Source organism: Orcinus orca, chromosome 10 (genome assembly GCF_937001465.1).
Source record: "Orcinus orca chromosome 10, mOrcOrc1.1, whole genome shotgun sequence".
Lineage (NCBI taxonomy): Eukaryota > Metazoa > Chordata > Mammalia > Artiodactyla > Delphinidae > Orcinus > Orcinus orca.
Window position 1 is genome coordinate 100,344,592 of NC_064568.1, and position 23,211 is coordinate 100,367,802.

At 45.1% G+C, this 23,211-nt stretch overlaps 2 long non-coding RNA genes across 3 annotated transcripts in view; one reads left to right on the plus strand and one right to left on the minus strand.

Moving 5' to 3' along the window:
* The window catches only part of LOC125965556 (uncharacterized), a 32,257-nt gene extending 15,844 nt beyond the window's left edge, over positions 1–16,413 (plus strand). The window contains exon 2 of the long non-coding RNA XR_007479585.1: positions 15,932–16,413. This is a non-coding gene — a long non-coding RNA (uncharacterized LOC125965556). The remainder of the gene's footprint in view (positions 1–15,931) is intronic.
* LOC117197097 (uncharacterized) lies at positions 1,832–23,210 on the minus strand. Of its 2 annotated transcripts, XR_007479574.1 has the most exons (5): positions 22,436–23,210; positions 17,598–18,023; positions 14,425–14,748; positions 10,188–10,307; positions 1,840–6,830 (listed from the first exon to the last, which is right to left on the minus strand). It is a non-coding gene; the product is annotated as an uncharacterized LOC117197097 (long non-coding RNA). The 2 variants fall into 2 exon arrangements; XR_004477596.2 differs by lacking the exon at positions 22,436–23,210 and having other exon boundaries at positions 1,832–4,243; positions 17,598–19,995.
* Position 23,211: the final 1 nt, after the last annotated feature.

The window sequence follows — 23,211 nt, forward strand, 5'->3', positions numbered from 1 at the left end:
TATTAAGAATCTGCATGGGGCTTCCCTGGTGGCTCAGTGGTTAAGAATCCACCTGCCAATGCAGGGGACACGGGTTCAAGCCCTGGTCTGGGAGGATCCCACATGCTGCAGAGCAACTAAGCCCGTGCGCCACAACTACTGAACCTGCGCTCTAGAGCCCGCGAGCCGTAACTACTGAGCCCGTGTGCCACAAGCCCGTGCTCCGCAACAAGAGAAGCCACCGCAGTGAAAAGCCCGCACACCGCAACGAAGAGTAGCCCCCACTCGCCACAACTAGAGAAAGCCCGCGTGCAGCAACGAAGACCCAACGCAGCCAAAAATAAATAAATAAATTTATTTTGAAGAAAAGAATCTGCATGATGGTGGCAACTGTTATGAAGGCAAAAAAGACAAAGAATGTTGAGACTGAGGACACTTGGGTGCTCATCCCGTCTTTGCCATTTGCTAACTCTCTATCACACGCAGCACAACTCTTAGTGTCCTTAACTGCTTTTTCCCATTTCTAAACATGGGGGATACATCAAGGTATATCATCAAGGATGCGTTAAGGAAGGGTCAAGGGAGAAAAAGGAGGTGAGGCACCTCACAAGAGGGCTTTCTGCAGACAAGGTATTGCTTTGTGCCTTGAGGTGCATCTGTGGAGCTTCTAAGAAGGCCAAGGGCATCCTATGAAAGGAAAATCAAGCTGAGAAGGGAAGTCATTTAGGAAAACTTTTGCTTTATCTCTATTGTTAGAATTTTAAGATTCTCCAACAGTAAGTATTAATAGGTTACTTATAAAATGTTAAAAACTGAAAGAGTACAGAAGTAGAACTGTGTTTTTTAAAGGAATATTTTATCAGTTAAGGAAATTTAATGTAAAAGAAATAACTTACTTGTTTTCCTCTTTGAATACAGGTCCATAATCCTTCATTGTTCTGAAATCCAAAGAACTTTCAAAACAAATAATTTTTAGAATAAGTTTTCAGCAAGCTTGTTTGATGGTAAAACATAACCTGAGGGCTTCCCTGGTGGCGCAGTGGTTGAGAGTCTGCCTGCCGATGCAGGGGACACGGGTTCGTGCCCCGGTCCGGGAAGATCCCACATGCCGCGGAGCGGCTGGGCCTGTGAACCGTGGCCGTTGAGCCTGCGCGTCCGGAGCCTGTGCTCCGCAGCGGGAGAGGCCACAACAGTGAGACGCCCGCATACCGCAAAAAAAAAAAAAAAAAAACCATAACCTGTTTTTTAGACTAGTCTTTATTTATTGCTTTACTTACTTTTTGTAATTGTACCGACTGATAGCATGCTACATAATACATAATACAAGAACCATTTTAACTTTTTTTTTATTGAAGTATAGTCAATTTACAATGTTGTGTTTGTCTCAGGTGTAGAGCAAAGTGATTCAGTTTTATATCTATCTGTATTCTTTTTCAGATTCTTTTCCCATATAGGTAATTACAAAATTCCCTGTGCTATACAGTAGGTCCTTGTTATTTATTTATTTTATATATAGTAGTGTGTATATATCAATCCTAATCTCCCAATTTATCCCTCCCGCCACCCCCTTTCCCTTTTGGTAACCATAAGTTTGTTTTCTGTGTCTGTGAGTTTGTTTCTGTTTTGTAAATAAATTCATTTGTATCATTTTTTTTTAGATTTCACATATAAATGATATCATATGATATTTGTCTTTCTCTGACTTACTTCACTTGTATGATAATCTCTAGGTCCATCCATGTTGCTACAAATGGCATTATTTCATTCTTTTTTATGGCTGAGTAATATTCCATTGTATATATGTACCACATCTTCTTTATCCGTTCCTCTGTCAGATGGAAATCTTGGCTATTGTAAATAATGTTTCAGTGAACATTGGAGTGCATGTATCTTTTCAAATTATGGTTTTCTCCAGGTGCATGCCCAGGAGTGGGATTGCCGAGGAATGGGATTGCAGTGGGATCATATGGTAGCTCTATTTTTAGTTTTTTAAGGAACCCCCATACTGTACTCCATAGTGGCTGTACCGATTTACATTCCCACCAATGCTGTAGGAGGTTTCCCTTTTCTCCACACCCTCTCCAGCATTTATTATTTGTAGCCTTCTTCATGATGGCCATTCTGACTGGTGTGAGGTGATACCTCATGGTAGTTTCGATTTGCATTTCTCTAGTAATTAGTGATGTTTAGCATTTTTTCATGTGCCTATTGGCCATCTGTATGTCTTCTTTGGAGAAATGTCTGTTTAGATCTTCTGCCCATTTTTTGATTGGGTTGTTTGTTTTTTCGATATTGAGCAGCTTGTATAGTTTGGAAATTAATCCCTTGTCAAGAACCATTTTAACTTTTGACGATCTGAAAAATTCTGATATATCTTGACGCCAGAGGTTTCATATAAGGAATGGTGTACCTGAATGTGCATATTAAACTCATGAATAAAACAAATACTCCAGTGGCTCTTTCTAGAGATTTAGTCAGGATAAATGCAAGGACCTCAGGTCTGGTAACTTTTCTGAGGGCATCATTCAATACAGCAGACACTTATTGAATTGGTACTTTGAGGAGAATATCAAGATTAACAAGAAGTGATTGCTGCCCCCAAGGAATTTGAATTATAGTGGGGAATGTATTTCCACTTAAAGTTAATGCAAATTACATTGAAATCAGTGCTGTAACAGGACTATAGTCAGAAAGCAGAGATGAGTGAGGGTCCGGGAACCCTGCGGGGGAAGGAGGGGTCCAGACTGCCTGGGGGAGGTTGAGAGAGAACTGTCTTAGGTCCTGACATTTTCATTCCTTTTTCTTTCTAAGTCATACATTGTGTTGTTGACACCTTTCTGTGAGATCTAAGAGGCCCTAAGGAATGAGCATTCCCAAAATATTCCCCAGGGTTCTGAGATGCACTTTAAGGGCTACCACTCCTTTAGAATTAGGGCGAGCAGTAGTGAAGAGTCTTCTGAACCAGAGGGGGCGCTGTTGCATGGAGGCTGTCTCACCCAGATCTGGTGTTCCCAAATTCGTTACCTGAAACGGTAATGTTAAAGCCCCCTTTCTTTTCCCCCTTTGATGGTTGATATTAAAACACATTGGTTGTAAAGCCATGCAAAAAAGTAGTGGATAGTGAAGGAATATTTTATTAGTTAAGGAAATTTAATGTAAAAGAAGTTATTTGTAACTTCTCTTTGAATATAGGTAAGTTATTTGCTTTTCTCTTTGAATATAGGTCCACAACCCTTCATTGTTCTGTTTTATTGTTTGAAATCCAAAGAGCTTTCAAAACAATTTTTAGAATAAGTTGGATTAAAACATAATTAAAATCAGTTTTACCACTGAATCCTAAATGCACGAGACCAAGCCCTGAAAGTGAATAAAAGGGAGCACAGGAAATGTTTTCCCCCCAAAGCCTCATTTGTGTCCAGGTGCCTTATGGTTCTGGTGCCGTTTGTTCCTTTGAAATTGTACCCTTTTGATTTCTTTCCACTTTTATGATTACAGCATATACAGCTCCATAATATGGATAGAATAGCATTTCCAGAATCACATGTAAAGGTGTGTGTCCTTTAATGGAAGAGAATTTGAGCATAGAAAAATGTGTCCAGCATTCCTTCAAACACAGGGGAGCAGCTGCAGAGTTAGCAGGCAGGAAGCACCCTCTTTCTGACCTTTGACAACTTTGGTCTATACGTGGCATGTTTGAGTTCTGGCAGCCTCCCTGAAAAGTCCCTGTGATTAGCGTGATAGCAGGAATAGTTAGCAGAAGGGCTAACAGCACAATCGCACATGTACTCTCAAACTCATAATTCCTCGCAGAGGGAGCGCTGATCATGGCTCTGGGGGAAGCTAATGGCTTGTTGTCATGGTCCTAATTTCATGGTACCGACAGTTGCAAAACCAAAAAAGAACACGGAGAAGAGAATAACTTATGAAAATGTTTCCTCTCAAATCCTCAGAACCTGTCAGTTTCATTGGAGTTGTCTTCCTTCGAGTGTACGCCGTCTTCCGGACTGTCAGACTCCTAAGATTTGTGGGTGGCAAGATGACGTCATTTGTATTCAGCAGCTTGTAGGAATTTCCACTCCCAGCCCTGCTCAAAGGTAGAGATTGTTGCAGTTAATGGGATCCGAGCCTGCAGCTGAAAACTTCACTTTCCTTTTCCATTGAGATCACAATACTCTTCTCTTTAGCAGGATGACAATTGTGCTGTCACCAGCATTACATTAGTCTGTCTCCCTTGAAACGGCATCATAGAAGCGTGGGAGCACAGCTGTGAAAACAACATATTTTACTGGGAGTCTGGTAAATCCTCAAGGCACAGATTAATTCATTTGCCTTTTTAAAGTAATATCGAAAATGTAATGTAAGAGAGATGGCTGCGACAGGTAGTCAAGAGCAGGATTCAGGAGCTCAGAAGGCCGGAGAGATCAGACCTGGGTGCAATGGCCGGGCCCGGCGGATGGTGTTCGCATCACGGGTCTTGCTTCTGCATGCGAGTGAGGGTTCCGCTGCGGGTTGGGGAGAAGTGGTCCTCAACAGCCCAGTAGAAACCATCTACCCGCTATGCAAATTCATGCTTAGACCACAAAATGGGGGCCACGTACACCACCGGCTTATCACCAGGTGGTAACCATAAGGGGGATCACTGATTCCTGCGTATTCTAGAGACAATGTTTACTGTACTGCTATTGAAATCTGAAGAGGTGGGTACCCTTTACAACTAGTGATCCCACATCTAGAGACACGTCACCAGGTAAGTAGAACAAACATACAGGGATCGGATGTTGTCACCCAGCTGTGCAAAGCAAAAGAGGTTCCTGGTGTTGGAAATCAGCTTCAGCCGACCAGCTGTTACGTTGATGGATGGGAGAGGATTAGAAACGGCTGAATGTGAATTGAAATGTGAACCAAAGGAAGGTTCACGTCCTTTATTCCATTGGTAGCAAAAGCTGTCTATCTCACCGACAATGCCTGCTCCGTGGTTACATGGAAGCAGCGGCTTCACCCACACTGTTACCGAGTCCAAGCTCAGACTGCTCGCCGCACGACGGGCCAATACATCGAGACACGAGTTTTGGGGGCCAGGAATGGCGACTTTATTCAGAAGCCAGCAGACTGAGACGATGTCAGACTAGTGTTCCAAAGAACCACCTTGCCCGGGTTTGATGCTAGTTTCTTTTAAATAACAAAGAGCGGGGAAGCGAGGAAGTGAAGTAAGAAAGGTGGTCAGTTGTTGCAGATACGTCCTGGCTCCAGCCAGACTCTGGAGGGTATGTGGCAATTTCTTCTTTCCTGCAGCCACTCACAGGTGGACCTGATCAGTCTGTTTGCTGAGAGCTAAACGAAGGTATTCTAGCGTAATGCTCAAGCATGGGAGGCCCGAGCCTGGGAGGGTTCCAGGAGATGGGCCACTATGTACATCTTAAGTTATAGGCAACATCCCTTTAGTGATTAACTTGTAGCAAAAGCAATAGAATACAAATGTCAAAGTAAAAGAAACAGATCCAGTACGGAGTCAGATTTGTTCTTGCCCATTTACAATACTTTGTGGGGAAAGGGCTCCTCCTGAGAACCCTGGGCCGTGCCTGGATAGGCACAGATGGAGCGGGCTGTGAGCAGCGGTGGGGGCCGCAGGCTGTCCCCCTTCCCAGACAGCCGGCACCGCGGCTGGAGCTTTCTTAGTGGCTTTGCTGGGTTTACCTCTCACTGGTCTCATATTTTGCTGTTAAGAAGCACGGAGAGGAAGATCAGAAAAGGGAGTTCGCTGTGACACCAGAGAAGAGAGGCTCCTTCAAAGAGCTGTGCTCCAAGGGGCAGAAGCCATCTAGGCAGCTGGCACTGTTCCCAGGATGCAGGTCTCCTTCCGAAACGGAAGGATATTCTGAGATTCAGTCTCACCCAGTGAAGGGAAGACTTGGATGGTGTTTGACTCTGCTCAGGCCGCCACAGCAAAGGACCACAGACTGCGGGGCTTAAACCACAGAATTTTGTTTTCTCGTAGTTCTGGAGGCTGGAAGTCCAAGATCAAGGTGCCAGCAGTGTTGGTGTCTTCTGAGGCGTCTCTCCCTGGTTTGCAGACGGTTGTCTTCTCCCTGTGTCCTCACATGGTCTATCCTCTGTGTGCATCTGTCCTAATCTCTTCATCTTATAAGGACGCCTGTTATATTAGATCAAGGCCAATCCATATGACCTCATTTAACTTAGTTACCTCTTTAAAGTTCTCATTAACTTAAATACGGTCACATTCCAAGGTACTGGGTGTTAGGACTTCGACATATGAAGCGGAGGGGGGCAGATTCAGCCCATAGATAACAAACGGCACCTTAGAGTCTGTGTCTCTCACCAGCTAAACCCAGGCACGCTTACTGGCCGGACAGGATGGGATGGCAGTGGTGTAACTAGGAAGGACACCTCAAGGACCTCCAAGACAGCCCCATTTGGACTTAGCTTTAGAGCTCTAGTGTCAAGTCCTGTCACTAGGCCTTTTTTTTGCATTTACAAAAACAGCTATTGTCTTATACGGGGACCAGATTTAGAGCTGCTTTGGAAACACTTTCTTCTGAGAAAAGAGTGAATTTCTTCCTTCACTTCTTCCAAAACAAGAAGGGTGTAGGGCATTTCTTAAAAATCCATATGAGTCCCTTGCTATTGTGTCTGTTTTGCAGACAAAACACTTTGCCAGGAAGTCTTTGGCAGACAGCCCCCTAACTCAGAAATTCCAGGCTCCATGACAGATGTGAGCAGCTACCCTGCTGACGGGAGCTGCCCAACTGCACGTAGCAGGACAACGCCCCCAAGATGCCCGGTGTCTTCGTTGATAGGAAAGGGAGGATGCTGCTGTGGCTGTTGGGATTTGGCTGGAAGAACAGGAATAACACCACTATGTTAATGAAAAATGCAAAGGGAGTTTTAATGGAGCAGAGAAGTTACAGTTACATCACTGGGGTTTGCCCATCATGAAATACATTTGGTTTATTTTATATTATGTCTGACCTACGTGTGTAGGGCTGTAGATTCTTCCATGTTTAGTAAAGTTGTGCAAGAAGGCACAACTGCCTAAATACTAGATATTCAAGACCTGGTTTTTGGTGTTGGTCAAAAGGTTCACGGTTCTCCCATTATTTGTAAGCATGGAGACTGAAGACCTGATTTTGTTGCCTTAATGGAATCAGTTATTAAAGTGTCTTAAACTTTGGTCTTCTTTACACACATGGATTTAAAAAAAGAGAATTAAAAAATAGAAGATAATGACATAACTAGAAGAAATTAAATTTGGACTAAAATTCTTTAAAAGGAGATTTTTATTTCTATGGAGATATAATTTTACTAAAAATTTAAAAAGAAGTAGATGAAAATGTACTTGTTAACACAAGTGTTTATAAACAACTTTAAAATTAATTTCATTGCCTTAAGTGTCAGAAATTTTGAGTCAAACAAAGGAAACTTGGACCTGCTTATTAAATGAAATAGATATGCTGAATGAGGCATCATTCTTTGAAGAGGAATAAACTGATGCTAATTCTTTAGACACTTGAAGGCACCAGCACTGAGAGGTTTTGTTGTTTTTTCACAGATGGCTGTTAATTCACTCTGAATTGGCATACATATAATAAATGTTAACAATATTTCTAAATCAGCTGTTCACAAAATAAAATACAATAAAGGCTGAGGAATCTCTCATTGGACAGCGAGGGCATTAACTTTCATTTGAACTTCTCAATTCAAAGGAAACAAATTCATGAATAGATTCTCTTTAATCATGAAGGCAGTGTCTAATTTACAGTCTATTTATCTATGATGCAAAAAGGGAATGAAAGTTATAATTTTTCAAGTTTAAAAAGTGCTTTTTAGGAAAACCATGTTGTTTAAAAGCAAAAGAAGGGGAAGAAAGCCCTGCTATAATCACTACACCTAAAGTAATTATGCTCTCATTAAAAAAAAAAAGTCCCTGGGCTTCCCTGGTGACGCAGTGGTTGAGAGCCCGCCTGCCGATGCAGGAGACACGGGTTCGTGCCCCGGTCCGGGAGGATCCCACATGCCGCGGAGCGGCTGGACCCGTGAGCCATGGCCGCTGAGCCTGCGCGTCCGGAGCCTGTGCTCCGCAACGGGAGAGGCCACAACAGTGAGAGGCCCGCATACCGCAAAAAAAAAAAAAAAAGTCCCAGATTGCTATAGACTGAGTATTCATATCTCCCCAACTTTCATCTGTTGAGAGCCTAACTCCCAATGCGATGCTGCTACCAGGTGAGGCCCTTGGGTTCTGATTAGGTCATGAGGGTGGAGCCCTCATGAATGGGATTTGTGCCCTTATAAAAGAGACCCCAGAGAGCTCCCTTCCCCCTTCTGCCATGTGAGAACACATGGAAAAGACAGTTGTCTATGAACCAGGAAGGAAGCAGGCACTCCTCACGGGACACCAAATCTACTGACACTTTGATTTTGAACTTACCAGCCTCCAGAACTGGGAGAAATAAATTTCTCTTGCTTATAAGCCACCCAGGCTCCGGTACTCTGTCATAGCAGCCTGAATGGACTACGACAGGGACTTGCAGATAAAGAGGCTTGGCTTTTGGATACAATTTATTTCTAGACACTCATCCGCCACCAGTTCCTAAAGAAATAATCTAAGAAGAATATAATTGGGGAAAGCATCCATTTAAGGAATCAAATCATCAAAATGGCAGAAATAAACCCCTCCTGAAGGTATGGCATGGCCTTCTGGGGAGTAAGTGGGTAAAGTGCTGGCCCCCAGGAGTCACTGGGCTTGGAGGGCTGAGCTCTGGAGAGGAGGGTGGGCTGTGAGACTAACCTGGAAAGTGCCCTGTGAAGGCCGTGGGTGTGTGGACTGTGGGGCTTCCCCACTGACAGTGTCAGTGCAGGACTCAGAGATCTAGGCTGCTGTCACTAGTGGAGAGCTGTGGTTCCCTGCTCTGGAGAGGAAGTTGCCCAAAGTGCAAAGGTGATTGTAGTTGTAGTGATAAGCAGCCTGGTGAAATTGGGCTGGAGACCCCGGCGGGGAAAGGACCACTTCCTTGAACAAGAGGCTGCTGGCAGCATCCCAGGATGGTGGCCAACCTTTGCTGACACAGTAACAGCTGTTTAGAAAAATTGGGCTGAAGAGGCAGATTTTCATAGGAGTTCCAGCCATAAGCCTGTGGCCAGGCGAAGTGGCTTCTCTATAGATAGAGGAGGAATTACAGAGACCAGACTCCCTCGTCAGCATAGCGTGTGGCTCTTTGCTACCCTCAGACTGGATCACTGGATTAGCAACAATCAGTAAGCAAGAATAAAACCAATGTGGTGTCTGTGAAAAGATTCTTTATCAGGAAATCCTACCAGGAAGATTCAGAGAAAGTGTACATTTCTGGAAAATATTTGTGGCAAAAAACCCCAATGAATTTCAGATACCATCTGCTCTTTACTCTCAATAATATTAAAAAATGCTCCGCATAAAATTAGATAAACTGTAAAATGACGTGACAGTGGAAGATAATGCTGAGATGCAAGCAGCACTTAAAGGGAAATAAATGAGGTGTGAAGAAATGATTTAAAACTAAGCAGATAACAGCAGTGTTTCAAAACGCATTAGAAGCAGTAAAGAGCAGACTCAACCCTGCCAAAAATTATTTCAGTGATACAGAAGACAAGCCAGAAAAAATATATGTATATATAATGCAAGAAAAGAGAGGAAAAAATTGGGGGGATTTCATGGTCATACATGGAGATCCAACATGTGGAAAACTGTATTTCTGAAGATGATACCAAGAACAGATGGAAGAAAAACAATATTTGAACATATATAAAACTTCCTAAAGACTGAAATCTCCCAATTAAAATGGCCCACTGGGTACTAGGCAAAATGAAGAGATTCAAACACTTAACATACCCCGGTGAAAGTTCTGAATTTTCTGTAAAAGTAAAGAACCCTATTAATGCCATGAAAGAAGGTATACACAAAAAGGAAAAAAAAAAAGGAAGGAAGGAAGAGAAAGAAAGATAAGAAAGAAAGAAAGAAAGAAACAGAAAAAAAGAAATACAAACTGGCCTCAGGATTTTTTTTTAATAATATGATGCTAAAATCAATGACGCAGTCAATGTCTAGAGTTTTGAGGGAGAAACTTTGTGACCCCAAATTCCTTATGTAGCCAATCTGTCTTTCACCTGTCAAGAACAGAAAAAAACATTTTCAGAGATTCAAGGGCTCATAAACTTACAGTCCATGTGCAGCCCCTTGCTACTCAAAGTGTGGCTCACAGCAGCATTGTATCATCTGGGACCTTGCTGGGAAGCAGAAGCTCTTCTCAGGCCCCACATCAGACCTTCTGAATCAGAATCTGCATTTTAACAAGATCTCCATGTAATTTATATGCACATTAAAGTTCCAGAAGTACTGCTCTAGTAAACCAAGTAATTAATCAAAATGTAAATTGCACCCCCTCCCCCAATAGTGAATCACAGTTGAGGACCACAGTGAACATTTAAATTAAGTACCATAGAATCAAATCTTAATAAGCATATATTGAAAGTCTACCTATACATTTATATAACATAAAATAATAACCTGAAAATAAATGTCTAAAATCTAATATAAATAGGGAAAGAGAATAGGTGACAGAAAATAAAAAGCCTGTTGCATCATATGGTTCAGCAACATTCAATAAAATTCTTAACTTTTGGTATGTTTTATCCTTGGAATTGGTAAACAAGTATGTATATGTATGTGTGTGTGTATGTGTGTATGTATATATAATATATATATATATTAAATACGTTAAAGACAAATGATACCCAAACTATAAACTAGCTTTAAACAGAGGGCAAAAATTCACATAATGTAAAAGAAAAAAAATCAGAACATATTCTTTGTGAAAATAAATGTAAATGGGATAAACTCCCCTATTCACAAAAGTAGGCAGATTTCTGTCAGTGAAAATAGCTTTATTACTTATCTTCAAATCAAAGAAAATATAAAGTACAGAGCAGGCACAAAAACTCTCCTGAGCTGCCATTATACACAAATAATCATTATAAATGTTCTGATGATCATTTTTCCAGAAAACAAATCCATTTGGGTTTTACAAATGGGACAATACGATGCATGTAGTTTTTTAACTGCCCATTAAATATGATGTGTCTGGGTGTATTTGTAGCTGTTGTTTGTTTGTTTGTTTCATATTTTCATGCTAGGGTTCTCTGGATCTGTGGTTTAATGTATTTCATTCATTTTGAAAATTTCATTTAAAATATTTTTTTCTGCATAGTTATCTCTCTCCTCTTCTTCTGGGAAACTAATTACCCATTGTTACTTCTTTTTCCAGCTCTCGAAGCTCTGTTATGTTTTGTTTTTCACTCTTTTGTTTTCTTTTTGTGTTTCAGTTTGGGTAATTTCTATTAACCGATTTTCAAGTTTATTGATTCTTTTCTCAGCTCTCAAGTCTGCTGAAGAGCCTGTTGAAGGCATTTTTCATCTACAGTACCACAGTTTTCTTTCCCCTAATATTTCCTTTTAACTTTCTCTTCTCATTCCCACTTCTCTGCTGAAGTTTCCCATCTCTTTATGCACGTCATATGGTTTTTTCCCCTAAGCATCTAACATATGAATGATAGTTATTTTAAATTCCTTGTCTGGTAGCTCCAATACACGGGTTACCTCTGAATCTGGTTGTGTTGATTGCTTTGTCTCTTGACTTTGGTTTTGCTTTGTTTTTTTTTTAATTTTGTTTTGTGTGTATGTCTTTAATTTATTTTATTTTATTTTTTATTTTTTTGCGATACACAGGCCTCTCACTGTTGTGGCCCCTCCCGTTGTGGAGCACAGGCTCCGGATGCGCAGGCTCAGCGGCCATGGCTCACGGGCCCAGCCGCTCCGCGGCGTGTGGGATCTTCCCGGACCGGGGCACGAACCCGTGTCCCCTGCATCGGCAGGCGGACTCTCAACCACTGCGCCACCAGGGAAGCCCTGTCTTTAATTTTTGATTGAACGTTAGACATCATGTATAGACCAGTCGGCCCTGAGGTAAATAGTATTTACACATGTAAGTGGGCATGCCTCTTCGGTTAGACCTTTAGTGTGGGTGTTGAGTAAATACATTCAGGAGTTGAAGTGGGTTTGAGTTTTCTTGTTATGGTTCCCTTCCATGAAAACTGGCTTCAATTCCTCTAGCATTAGCTTGTGCTTAGGTGCTGGGGTTCCAGAGGGTCTTTCTCAATGTTCCTGCTCTACCCTCAACTTCCAGTCTTCCCTGTGTACCTGTGCCAAAGAGGGGGAGGTCTTTCTTCATGCTCTTGCCCCCTTTCCAGAAGTAGACCGTTCTTGCGTACCACTTGGTGCTTGCTAGCCCTGTGGTGGGGATAGGGAAGGTTGTCCTGGTCCAGCTTCAGTCTTAGGCTGATCCTCTCTGCCTGGGTCTTAGGGGTGGGGCTTTCACAGTGATCCCGCCCCTTTTCCCATGATAGCCAAAATGCCTCGTATCTGTGGTGAGTCTTGTATGCGGTAGTTCCTGCCCCTGCCCTGGATGTAGGAGACTCCTATCCAGTCCCGAACCAAGAATTGTTTCCTGCTCCTTCTCCAGGGGTAAAGGATGTTCCTTTTTTTTTTTTTTAACTTTTCCCCAGCCGCACCAGCTTACCAGTGTCCCAGCAAACTAAAACTTTTTTTTGTTTTTTAATAGGGGATTAGGGTCCAATCAGAGTTTTGTGCCTTTCCTACAAAAGCAGCCACTCCCATTTTCAAGGTCTACACAATCAAAGGAGTTTCTCTTGGTCTCCTGCTTTGCTCCCGATCTTTCTTGTGAGCATTCAGTGGAGGTCCCTGTAAAAGACCCTGAATGTGAGTGCAAACTCCCTCTGTGTCTGTGCTCTCAGGGGTTCTGTACTCTACGGCTAGCCCACACTTGGCCCTATGCAACTCATTTTAAAATCTAGCTGAATTCTTCTTACTCACGTGTATGGTCCCAGCATCTCTTCCTCCCTGCCGTAGATGAGTCAGTACTTGTGTCCCATTTTTCCTTGGAGGGGCCTGACTTTCCTTGCATTTAAGGATACTTTTTTTGTGCTGTGGCCTCCGCTCTCTAATAAGTTCATGAAAGTTAAAACGTTGCCATTTTTCTGGATTTTTCCCCCATTGTTAGAGTGAGGCGGTACTTCTTCCTGCTTTCCCCGTCTGAGGTGGAATCAGGCATGGTTTACAAGTGCTTTACAAGTAATAACTCATCACTTTCTTTCAGCAAATCTATAAGGTAGATATTATTATAGTCTGCATTGAACAGATGAAGAAACTTAAGCACAGACATTTAAATTATCCAAAATCACATAGCCAGAAGGGCGAGAACTGAAATTCAAACTTAAGCAGTCCGACGCAGAGGTTGCACCATTCACCACTAAAATGCAACTGCCGTGCATATTGTAAATGGTCTGAATATACCATTTTTTAAAACCCAGTCCTCTCCTAAGGGATATTGGGTTGTTTCCGATAGTTTTCTATTATAAACAATGCTGCAATTAACTTGTGAAGTTATCTCCCAAAGATAAGGTCCTCAACCTGTTGTGGGTCAAGGGGTATACATGTACTTATTTAAATTTAAAATATCTACTGTCAAATTGCAATAATTTCATTCGTTAAAATTAAATTTAAAGTTTTTTTTCAATTACAGAGTTATAAAAGTGATATAACTTTTTTATAACGTGCTTACTGAAAAAAATTCAGATGAAAAATATTATATATATACACCCATATACTTATGTATATATGTATACACACACACAGCTCACACCAGTCCTTCTCCAATCCCACTCCTTTCTTGTACCTACCACTATCACAGTGTAGCATATACAGCGGTAGAATTTTGAAAAGCAGAGAGAGCATTTCATTCAGAAAGCATAGCACGAGCAACATCTGGCCGGGGCAATCAGGAAACCAGCCTTTCGGGAGCAGAGTTACACAGTATAAGAAACAAGTTTGTGAAAGCAGAGGGAGCTATTAAAGCCATGCAGAGGATTTGTGATTCGATGTAATAAGAAATAATAGAGCTGTTCTTTCTTGGGGGCAAAGAAGTGACTTACTAAACCTGTTATCTCAAGATGATCTTGGCAAAAGGAGTTGCACGTGGTTTGGATGGGAATACGTGGAACTGGTCATAATAGCCAAGATACTAGAAAGACAATCCAGGCAGGAAGCGTGGAATATGACTTCCCGATAAGCTGACACGTGACCTACTGGAACTTATTAACTTATCAAAGATGTAACGAACTTGTGCATTATAGGTAGACACGACTATTACAACTTCGTAGGATAACTGTTTGATTAATTTAGCCTGCTTCAATTCCATAGTCAAGTACTATCATTTCTCCCCTACATACGCTCTCACTCTGCTGCCTCATTTCTTTGCTCCCTCCCTTGGCGAAACCCAACTCCTCGTCTGCTCTGTGGCTGCCCTGCACAGTGGAACATACCTGGAGGAAGCCCAGGGGTGTCCCATTGGCTTCAGGTGGGTTCCCAGGCCAGCAGGCAGTCATGCCAAACCGCACTGGTCCATCACTCTCCCATGCTTTTCTGAACCTCAGACTTCCTCTTCCTTCTCCAAACTCCAGTACTTCTTCCCCCATCTTCAGCCTCAGCTCACGATACTGGCTCCCGTTACGGTGACAAAATGGAAGCCACAAGAAGAGAACGGATACAAGGGATGGGGGAGGGACGGTGGTGGTGGGATGCGTTGGGAGACTAGGATTGACATGTAGACAATACTATGTATAAAATGGATAACGAATAAGAACCTGCTGTACAGAAGAATAAAATAAAATAAAAGTTAATTCTCTCCAAAAAAAAAAAAGAACAGATACAAGCTCTCACCACCAACCACAGGCACGCACCTTTCCAGATCAGTGCTCACCCCCCGTGCAGCCCTTCTCTTCTTACAGACAACGGTTCGTACTCCTTGGGCCAGCCAACCTCTCCTCCTGTGCACCTAGTAACATCCCCCCACACTCACTCAGGGGCATTGCCCCCCAAATTCTCCCTTCTCTCTCCTACAGCATCAATGTTGCCTTCTTTCCTGGATCATCCCCATCAGCTTAGAAACAGGCTGATTCTTCTTTCAGGTTAAAAAAATCAAAACCCTCTTGCCGCATTCTCCCCTCCAGTTACTGTGTGTGCCTTTCCTTTTCTTTACAAGAGAAGTTTTGGAACGTGCTGTTTGCACCCATTGTCCCCGTTTCCTCCCTTCCTGCCCCCTCGAAGCCACTCCAACCAGCCTTTGCTGCCACCCCTCCACCCAGACTACCGCGATCAAGGTCCCCGGTAACGTACACACTGCCAAATCCAGGGGTAAGTGTGAATTCTCTTATCAGTAGGAGGACCTGTCACTTGTCATCCAAACTGGGGCACATTTGAGAGTGAATAGGGTTGTAGCAATGATTAAACCCAGTCCGGGAGTATAAGCTGGGATGGTCCAGGGCAAACCAAGACAAGTCAGCAGATACCAAACAGCTGCTCACCCCCTCCTGTTTGCTCCTGGCCTTCAGGCCAACAGTTAGCAGGCGGCCCTCCTGCCTGCCTGGCTGCTCCTTGTCTGTCTCTTTTTTCTATTCCTCCTCATTGGCTGGTCTTCTTTTTTTTTTTTTTTCATCTTTATTGGAGTACAATTGCTTTACAATGGTGTGTTAGTTTCTGCTTTATAACAAAGTGAATCAGTTATACATATACATATGTTCCCATATCTCTTCCCTCTTGCGTCTCCTTCCCTCCCACCCCTCCCTATCCCACCCCTCTAGGTGGTCACAAAGCACCTAGCTGATCTCCCTGTGCTGTGCGGCTGCTTCCCACTAGCTATCTACCTTACGTTTGGTAGTGTATATATGTCCATGCCACTCTCTCACTTCGTCCAACTTACCCTTCCCCCTCCCCATGTCCTCAAGTCCATGCTCCAGTAGGTCTGTGTCTTTATTCTCGTCTTGCCCCTAGGTTCTTCATGACATTTTTTTTTTTAGATTCCATATATATGTGTTAGCATACGGTATTTGTCTTTCTCTTTCTGACTTACTTCACTCTGTATGACAGACTCTAGGTCCATCCACCTCACTACAAATAACTCAATTTCGTTCCTTTTTATGGCTGAGTCATATTCCATTGTGTATATGCGCCACATCTTCTGTATCCATGCATCCGATGAGGGACACTTGGGTTAACAGTGAGGTGCCACAGGGCTCAGCCCTCGACCCTCTGCTCTTCTCTGTACTCGCTCCCATGGTGACTAATCCTATCTCAGGGCTGTAAATACCATCTTACATGCTGATGACTCTCAGTTTTATCTCTGGCCACATCTCTCCCCTGAACCCGCATATCCGGCTGCCTATTCTATGTATCTGCTGACTTCTCCAATGTAGTGTGTTCACTGTTAAGTGACCTCCCAATCCTGTTTCCCATTAAAGTTAATGACACGTCAACCCTCCCAGTTGCTTTGTCTAAAAATCTCAGAGTCATCCACAACTTCCGTCTTTCTCTCACAGCCCTCCCCTACTCAACCAGAAAATCCTCCTGGCATTTACACCAAAACAGATCTAGAATCTGACTACTTCTCGTCACCCTCCGGCCTCCACCCTGGTGTGAGTCACCAGCACCTCCAGCTGGGATTGTTGTAACAGCTCCCTAACTGGTCTGTGTATGTCCGCCCTCACCCCCTTTCCATTCCTCAGCCCAGCTCTCAGAGCAACGCTGTGTGTAGAGGAAGTCGGAGCATGTTGTGTTCCTGCTGAAAACACTTCTCACTGATGAAAGCCAGTGTTCTCTCCCACCAGTCAGAACGGCCATCATCAAAAAGTCTACAAATAATAAATGCTGGAGAGGGTGTGGAGAAAGGGAGCCCTCCTGCACTGTTGGTGGGAATGTAAATTGGTGCAGCCACTATGGAGAACAGTATGGAGGTTCCTCAAAAAACTAAAAATAGACCTACCATAGGATCCAGCAATCCCACTCCTGGGCATACATCCGGAAAAGATGAAAACTCTAATTTGAAAAGGTACATGAACCCCAACGTTCATTGCGGCACCATTCACAATAGCCAAGAAGTAGAAGGAACCTAAGTGTCCATTGGCAGATGAATGGATAGAAATATGGTATATTTATATAGTGGAATACTACTCAGCCATGAAAAAGAGTGAAATCATGCCATCTGCAGCAACGTGGATGGGCCTAGAGATTATCATACTAGGTGAAGTAAGTCAGACAGAGAAAGACAAATATCATAGGATATCACTTATATGTGGAATCTAAAAAAAATGATAAAAATGAACTTATTTAAAGAACAGAGATGGATTCACAGACTTAGAAAACAAACTATGGTTACCAAACGGGAAAGAATGGTGGAGGAAGGGATAAATTAGGAGTTTGGTATTAGCAGATACAAACTACTATATGTAAAATATCAATAGATAAACAATACTGTGTGGCACAGGGAACTATATTCAGTATCTTGTAATATAACCTAAAATGGAAATGAATCTGAAAATATACATATGAAACTGAGTCACTTTGCTGTACACCTGAAACAGTGTAAATCAACCATACTTTAATTTAAAAAGGAACGATTAAAAAAAAAAAAAGCCAACGTTCTCACTTTCACTTGCCTCACTCTTTGCCCAGGACCTTCAGTCTTTTTCTTTGGACTTTCTCTGTTGAGAGCAATCCTTCAGCTCCGCTCTCTTCCTCAACAATCACATTTGAACCATCACAAAAGCTCCTTGAGAAAACTACGGTTTCTCTTCTTCTTTAGATGCACCTTCCAGAATGTTCTGACCAACAGTTAGAACAAGAGGATGTCAGTGCTTTCAGTACCTGCCTAAAAGTAGCATTTGTAGCCCAGTAATAACTCAGGATGCACCTGTTAAAGGGGTTCAAATGGTGGCATTTCAGTTTCCATATTAAGAGAATGTTCTGTGGGGTCCTCTTCCCAAAGTGGCAACACTTTGGGGGTTCGTTTCACTCTCAGCAGGTGGAAGACAAAAACTGTAGTTTTCCGCTGTCAGCAGCAATTCCTCCCAGTGGAGCTCTAGGAAGGCTGCAGATTTACAGGAAGAGGGCAGTGTATCAACACTATTTGTTAATGGTGGTAACACTGACGCCCCTGCCTGTTGTCTTATTTGTTTGGGACCAGGCTACGATTGTGAGGATTCTTTCTCAAGGAAGCTATCATCTGAGGGAAAACAAATGGGGCTTTCGTTCATTCATTCATCAAACATGTATTAAGTGTCTTCACCAGACATCGTGTCCACATCTCACCCCATAGAGACTAGAGGGGAAACCTGATACTACACAAAAAACTACACAAACACATAGTTACCGTTCTGTTCGGGGGTCCAGAGAGAAAGGACAGATATTAGGAGAGCGTAGTGGAGGTGAGGGCTAACCCCTGAAAAAAGTCTCCCTGGAGAGAACTGTATTTACTTCATTGTTATAAAAATTCAATTTCCCCACTCTTAGGCATTCTTCAGCTAGAAGGCAGGCTGCTCAGAGGTGGAATCTAAGTAGGGGCGCTCCTGGCTGCTGCCCTCTGACGTGGCATGTATGTTCCAAGCGGGGCCTGGGAATTCAGAGGAAGGACCGAGCACAGCCAGCCGGGGATGCTGGGTCGTGCAAGAAGGGCAGGCCTGTGATGGGCTCAGAGAAGAGGAGAGTCATCCCAGGCAAAGGGAGCAGCTTGAAGTCTGTCTGGAAAAGAGTACGTTATTTAGTCTTAGTGGAGCCTGGGAGAGAGAGATGGGTAGAAAGAGGTAGAAAGATGGGCTCTACTTGCCAGGCGTGTGGGTTTCAGGGAGAGAGTGGTGAACGTGACGGATATAGCTGTAAAGCTCACTGATGGAGAAGAGGGCCAGTCAACCAAGTGAGCACATAAATCTGCAACAAAATGACATCAAGTTGTGAAAAGGGCCACGTGGGAACTAAACTCGGAGGTGGTGGAGAGAGTGCGGTGAGCAGAGGGCAGTGGCTCCAGGGGGGTGCTCGGGGTGGGCCTGGAGGTGTCCCCCCCGGAGGTGATCTGGGGGCAAGAGACCTGAGTGCACCACGAGGCCAGTCACCGGAAAAGATGAGAGAGGGACCAAGCTCGGGCCTTGCAAGTGCAGAGGCAGGAAGTGTCGGAGGGGATTAGGAATAATCCAACAGCTAGAATCCGGGGCAGCAGAGGGCACGGGGTACTGGGTGAGATGGCATCTTTCCTGAAGGCCCTTGAAAACCGAAGCAAAGAGTTGGGATTTTATTCTAAGAGAAAAGGAAGCCACTGAAGGGAATTAAGTGAAAGAGTAGTATGATTCATTTGTAGAAGCTGTGTGGACAGATTGGAGGGACTCTGGAACCCAACAGTCCGGAGACTCCCGTAGATGAGATAAGGGACATGGGGTAGTGGGGAGGGGGATGTTGACTGGAGCTGTGTTTCAGAAATGGAAATGACAAGCCCACTGATGTGACCTGGGGGCTGCAGTGGGACTGAGACCAGCAATAGGAAAAGGGGAGCAAAGTGTGCAAACTGGGTTTCTGGTTTGAGCCAACAGCAGGGAAGTACCGTTTTCTGAGATGGAGAAACTGAAGGCCAAGTGGATTGCGGGGAATCCCACGTGTGGGGTTTGGGCTCAGCCTGTAGGATAGGCTGGTGGTGAGATCAAACAGACAGTGAGCGCTCAGAGGAAGGTCCCGGCTCGGCTCATAACAGAAATGTTGGGGTCATCAGCTTGCAGGTGTGTGTCTCGCCAGGGCTGTGAATGAGATCAGCTAGGGAGTGAGTGGAGAGAGAGGACAGGACAAGCAGGTTGGAGGCTGAGAAGCTAGCATCTTGGGACTGGTGCTGAGGGGCCCGAGGAGAGATGCATGGGGTGGGAGGTACAGCAGAGAAGTGTTGGTCCAGGTGTGGATCCAGATGCAGCCAGTGCTGGTTGTCCTGAAGCTGCCAGGAAGCCCAGTAAGATGAGAGAGCGTAGCCTTCCTCGGATTTGCCAGCGTGGACATCTTTGGTGACTTTGGTGTATGGTGGGTGTGGAAGCCAGGGGGGCATGGGCTGAAAAATGAACTTACAGTGATGTGTGTATAGTTCTGGAAAGATTTTGCTATGAAGGAAAACTAAGGAATTGGGATAGTAGCTGGGGGTCATGAGGGCAAGGGATGTTTTCTATTTTTAAGTTAGGGAACACTAAAGTATGTTTATCTGTGGGTGGGAATGATCCAACAGAGATGGAGCGGTTGGTAATTAACACAGGTGAGAGAAGACTGCGTGGGAGCAAAGCCTGGAGCAGGTGAGGAGGGTGGGTGCCGGGTTTTTGGCTGCTCTAACAAACTACCATGAACCTGGGGGCATAAAACAACACATGCTTCTCCTCTTACAGCCTGGAGGTCAGAAGTCCAAATCAGTGTCACTGGACTGAAGTCAAATTGTCAGTAGGGCCAAAGGTCGCTCTGGAGGCTCTAGGGGACACTCTGTTTCTTGCTTTTTCCAGCTTCTAGAGCTGATTCCTTCATTCGTTGCCACTCCCTCCATCTTCAAAGCCAGCAGGGGAGGGTCTTCGAATCTGTTTCTGCTCTGGTCACATCATCTACTCCTCTGTCTTCAAATCTGTCTCTGCTCTGGTCAAATTTCCCTCTGCCTCTATCCTGTGATTACATTTAGGGCCAACCTAGGTATTCCAGAATAACCTCCCCACCTCAAGATCCTTATTAATTACACCTGCAAAGTCTCGTTTGTCCTGTAAGGTAACACTCAGCCCACATGGATAGGCTGCGGAGGACTGGCCTTGGCTCCGAGTGGGGAGACTTCCTTCCTTCTTGTAACTAGAGGGAAAAAGGGAAGGGGACCCGTGCAGGGCTGTGTAGATTTGGTGGCGCAAAGATGAGGGAGTTCCTGCTTTTGGCTTCAATTTTCTGCAAGAAGTATTGACAGCTGAGAGGAATGGCAACTGAAGGAGGGCGGACAGGGGAGCAGCAGGGGTAGAGGTCTGGAAGTATTGCAGGAGTGGGAAACTTAACCACCTCTCAGGCTTGGCCAGGGTCCCTGCGAGAGAGCCTGGCCAGGTGTTAAGTATAGGACGAGAATCTATGGGATCTAATCAGGAGGCGGGGAAAACAAAGCAGCCGGGTGGCTTCTCAGGAGCCTGTGAGCATAAGGGGGGCGGGATCGAGAACGAGGGGACACTGAGAGAACTGTAAGTACCAGAGGGGTTGGGCAGAGTGGGATATCGCTAATGCAGATTTTGGAGACAGTGCAGATTTAGGTGATGACGAGTTCTGAGGTTTCGCTTGGGGAGGGAGTCACTGGGGCACAGAGAGATGGGTCATCCACCTGGATGCTGCAGAAAACAGAGTGGGAAACAACCACCTCTCAGGCCTGATGAGAGACCCTGGCCAGGTGTTAAGTATAGGGTGAGATGGGTCATCCACCTGGTTGCCGGGAATGAAAACAGGATAGAGGTTGCCAGGAATACTGAGACAGGAACCAAAATCTTCAGTGAACGGGGAGTGGGGAGCGACCCGGAAGAAGTTAGAGGCTAGAAGTGGGCGGGTGACCGGAACCGGAAGAGCGGTGGGTGCCCTGTTCAATAGCATCCGTGGAAAAGGAGCTGGTGGTTTGCTGGAGGAAGGAGGAGAAAGGGTGTGGAAGGAGCAATGCAAGCAAGGAAGCCCAGCTTTTCTTCCCAACTCGGAGGAGTCAAGGTGTGAAAGACAAACCTCTAACACTTGAGAGGGCTCCCGTGCTTCCATGTTTGTATTAAGATAAGGAAAGTAGCTGATACTCTAAGAATGTGTGCTAATGCTTTGGTGGAAGAGTTGGGAGGTCTGAGGTTGGAGGCACATTGGGATGGGAGTCTGGCTAATACTGGATTTTTGGAGAGGATCCCTGGGCTTCCAGTGGTGAGTTTCACAGGATAGAGCAGGTGGAATCACATAGCTAAGGGCCTTGAGCGGCAGTCTGAAGACTCTGTGTTTTACCCTGTAGATGGGGGCTGGGGGAGGGTGTTCACAGCAAACTATCATGGTCAAAGGCAGGCTTTGGGAAAGTTAACTTTCCAGCCTCGTGAATGAAAGAGGCCCTTAGAAGCCTACTGCACAGGCCAGGATTAAGGTCTGATCAGGGTATGAGCACTGAGAATGGTGGAAAGAAATGGTATTTGGCAAGAAATGTGGTTGGCTTGAATTATCAGAGATAAGGGAAAGGAGGGAGTAATTGGGAGACGATTCCCACGTGTTGAGTGTAACTGGTTGGGAGAATCGGTTTTGAGGGGAAACTGATGACTTGGTATTTGGCACACCTTGGTAAAAGGGTGCATAGTGGCCGGAGCAGTGTAATGACAGGTGAATCACTGGGCGCTTCCCCTGCTGTGTCAGCAGTCACTCCCTGGAGTTTCCCAGACTGAGGGTAAATCAGGGCCAAGCAGGATGCCAGGAAGCAACCCAATGAGCCTCCTTCCGACCCCTGGGGCGGGGCCTAACCTTCAACTACCACGTGCAATCAGGCGTGCGCCTGCAGGTGTGAATTGTGAGGTGCCCGATTCATACGATTCACACCTGGGGAAGCCTCGCAGTCTCCACGGGAGGCAGTGCAGCACGAGTAGGCGTGTCTTTATAGCCTCGATGCAGTTGGGGGGTTAGGGCGCCATAGGACGCCAGCCAGGCGTTTTTGGAGGAGGAGCCCTGCGGGATTAGTGTCTAAGAGGATGCTTGGAGCTTTTCTCCTCACCCTCAAGGTAAGGCAGGGCAGGGCACACCCGCACGCGTTTCTCTTGTTAAGCGGGTTTTCATCAGTCCCTGAGCTCAGGCCCGGAATCGCAGTTGAGGTCCAGCCAAGAATTTGACTCATTCAGGTGTAAACCCCGCCAATTCTGCTCAGTTTCCTGAATTCTGCTGACAGCAGCTCTTTATTCCTTTTGCCTGAAATCCTGGGGGTCTTTGTGTACGTTGAGATGAACCGAGGCTGACATCCCCCTCAGTGGCCTCCCGGCGCTCCAACACTCAGCCCCGCTCCAGGCCAGAGCGGGCAGAGCCTGGGTTTGGGGAGGCGCAGCGCCCTGCGGGAGTAACCCAAGCCGTCCCAGGAAGTGCTGGAGGCCCGGCGCGGAAGGCTGTCGGGGGCCCGGACCCCCTCCTTCCGCGGGCTCCCAGCCAGGCTCTCCGGGCGCGCGCGGGCCCAGCCTCCGCCGGGGAGCGGGCGCGCGCCGGGTGGGGCGGGGCGCGGGCGGGGCCTCTCCGGGGCGGGGGGCGGGGGCGGG